Consider the following 3,654-nt stretch of genomic DNA (forward strand, 5'->3'; position numbering starts at 1 on the left):
AAAAATTGATTATAATTGTGAAAAATTAAAAGGTTTGAGTGTAATATTAAAAGTTTTATCTATAATTGTAATTAAACATAAAATTTTAAATTTTTATGTTAAATTGGATAAATTAATTTAAAAATTGACTATAATTATAAAAAATTTAAAAATTAAAATTTTATCATCCAAAATTAATAAAAAATAATGACTTAAGAAAACTATATATATTAATATTTTACTATTGATATTATGTTATATTATATTGATAAATTATTTACTTTCAATAATAAAAATACTGTTATTACTAATTTAAATTAACTTTTGTTTTATCATTAATTAGTACAAAATATGATATGTATAATGTCTTATTCTTCTTTACCCAAAAATATGTTTAAACATTTAAACTTTAAAAAACAAATTTCAAATCGAGCATTTAGAGATTTAAAAATAAGTTTTGATTCCTTCTTCTATAATTTACTATCTAGGAATTATAATAAGTTCTGCGAACAATATTTTTTATTTTTTTAGTCGTTACAAATGGAAAGAAATTCTGAAAATTTTATTATTTGTGGAGAAAGATATATTTTAAAATATTTATGGACAAACTTAAATTCGGAAAGGAGATTTTTTGGATGTAAAGATTATGGGGTGAGGTTTCTTTTACTCATTTAATATATTTTCTCTTTTTATTTTGGATAATACAGTATTGATATGTAATTTTCTACTTGAAATAAAATTTTGGAACATGTGGGTTTGTCATATGGTTGGATCCACGAATGCTAAATCATGTAAAGCATGTTATCAAGAGTAAAAATGTATGAAGGTGAAGCAAAGAAGGCTAAAAAAAGAGAATTGCAATAGAGATGGATAGTGATATAGCTTGTTTTGATTTTAGTGATAATTTGCTTGGCTATTACTGTAAAATACTAATAGACTTATTTTGGAAGGCTGGAAAGTTTTATACTTGAGTTTGAACATTTAATTAATGCTGAACTCATCTTGTGATTCTGCAATACAATATCTTTATTAATATAACGTGTTTTGGCGAACTTGTTAATGAAGTAAAAAAAAAAAAAGAAAGAGGAGATGTAAAAGTTTAATACTTTATTCATAAAATTTTTTACTGAATTAAAAGAGGATCCCATGTGTGTCGATCTTTTTTTGTCATTATGATTGCAGATTCGAGGATGAATCTTTTCGAGAAAGGAGTGACTGGTACGAGCACGAAAATGACACAATTTTTCAACAAGTTATGCATTAAAATCTTCACACGCTTTAAAGCTTCAATATGAAAAGTTTCAAATCATGATAAATCAAGTTACTATCGATTAATTTAAGATTTATGATATGAAAATTATATTTGGAAGTATGGATAATGAGAAAACAAGCCACTCTCTTTTAACACATGTGGACGCGTAATACAATCTTAGATTGCGTAATGCCTGTATGGCTAAATTGCACTTAGGCTAATTTTATTATTTTGATATTTTAGTATTTTGTGAAATTTGTTGTAAAATAATTTGGTATAAATTAGAAGCCAAATTCGTGCAGTCCATTTAGGAAAAAAATTTCTCCTTAGGAAAATGATCTTTAATGTAATACATTTCCACACTGGAATTAAGGTTTCGAAACTATAAAAATACTCTTAAAGTGATAGCCATAGGAGAATAAAGAGAGACGATATTATGAATAATATTTTGATTCTTTTTCATTATTTTGCAACTTATCAAAGTTCTACCTTATAGTATTCTAATATGGATCTTTTCCATACTTAATTAATTTATTAAGAATTTCTTGTAGTGTTCTCAATCCAAAATGTCTTGATTATCTATATTTGTAATCACATTGGTTGGTTAGGGGTGTAGCAGAGCAATCTTCGCTCCATAATTTTCGTTTCTAATCATATTGGTTGGCTAGGAGTGTGGTAGAGCAACCTCTTAAAGATATCTTTGCCTCACTCGTTGTCAATTTGTGTGACGTTATTTTTTATCACATGTTGATCATGGGTTCTGCATCAGTTGGTATTAGAGTACAGTGATAGATTAATTTCTATTTATCTATTTTTATTTGTTTTGTAATTTTTTATTTTTTTCGGTTTATTTTATTATTTTGTTATTTCAGTTTATCTTATATTCTCTCTTAAAAAAACATAAAACAAAATTTTCGGTTATATTTATGTAAAATAAAGAAAAAAAATATTTCAGTTGTATAGGATTTGAAAAAAAAAGTGAGTGAAAAAAAACAAAAGAAAAAGAAGAGTGAAGAAAACAAAATCATTTTAGTGGTTTGATTAAAAAAAAGAAAGGCAAGATTTCAAATAGTGCTTCAATCGCACATTAATGTTGTTAATAATTGCACTTACAGATTAATCTGGTTGTAAATGTATCTGAGTAAATTTGAGAGATTTTCTCAATACCCAATTCTTATTTCAATATTATTTGAAGAGAACGAGGAGATTAAGTCATGGAATATGAAGTCTCCTAAATTTTAGGATCTCTTATAGAGTAAAAAAATATATATATAAATTGTGTTATATTAATTTATATAATCTGAAAATTTTTTCTATTACTATATAATTGAATATAATTTAAAATTTTCATTTGTTATTATAAATTTTTAATTTATGTTTTTTTCATTAGATATAAATAAATATTATTATTTTTTAAAATATTATTGTTTTAAATTTTAAATTATTTTATTTGAAAATATTTTAATATTATTTATAAAAATAAAAGCATTAGTTTTAATAAAAAAATAATATTATTTATTTAATAACAGTTAAACCTTAATTAAACCACGATCGAATTTTAAACTCTTAATTCTTTACCTCCACCAGTTCATTAACCGTGCCGAGTTTAAAAACCTTGGTTAAAATAATATAATATAGAATAATATTAAAATTGCAAAACCAGTCCAAATACACAAGTAAAAGTCCAGCTTAGACTTACCCAACCGGAGTAGAAGCCCACAGCTCTATATCTTGAAACCCGAATCTAAGCTGATACAATAGCAAAGAAGGGATCAATATTGCCGCTTTTATCGACCAGTGAGGAGTATTTGTCTTAAATTTTAAGCTGATCAAAAGAGACACTTATGTGGCCAGTAAAAATAATTCTTCTTAATTGATCTCAAGAAAGACAATTATTTTCTTCCAAAGGACGAATCCTACTCTATAACTAAAAATATGCGATGCATCTAGTATATTCTATAATTTACGACTGACAAACCCAGCTCTTATAGAAAAAAACCATATTGGTTTGGCTTCACTTCTAATGAAAAAAAAACTGCTAAAGGATAATTAATTGGATTGTTCAAATTATTTTATTAAAAAAAATATTTTGCTAGAAAACGTATCATTGGAGAAATTTTTTTGTTTAATATATAGAAACGACACCGTTATGAAATCCCAAGTTTAGAAAGATCTCTGAAATTTGCCCTACTTTTGCATGGGAGGTAGCCTGCAAACACTACAGGGCTCAGCTAGTAGATAGGTCGGCTAAGGTCGTTGAGGGCAGAAGCAAAGGAGTAGCATCAGCAAATGAGATTAGAACAATGTCCCAAAAAAAAACAAATAAAAAAAAAAAAAAGTAAAAAATGGAGATCCACCCATGAACGGCAACAGAATGATGCAAATATCACATTATAGTTAAAATTCTAGAATGAAAAATCATC

Source organism: Manihot esculenta, chromosome 3 (assembly GCF_001659605.2).
Source record: "Manihot esculenta cultivar AM560-2 chromosome 3, M.esculenta_v8, whole genome shotgun sequence".
Lineage (NCBI taxonomy): Eukaryota > Viridiplantae > Streptophyta > Magnoliopsida > Malpighiales > Euphorbiaceae > Manihot > Manihot esculenta.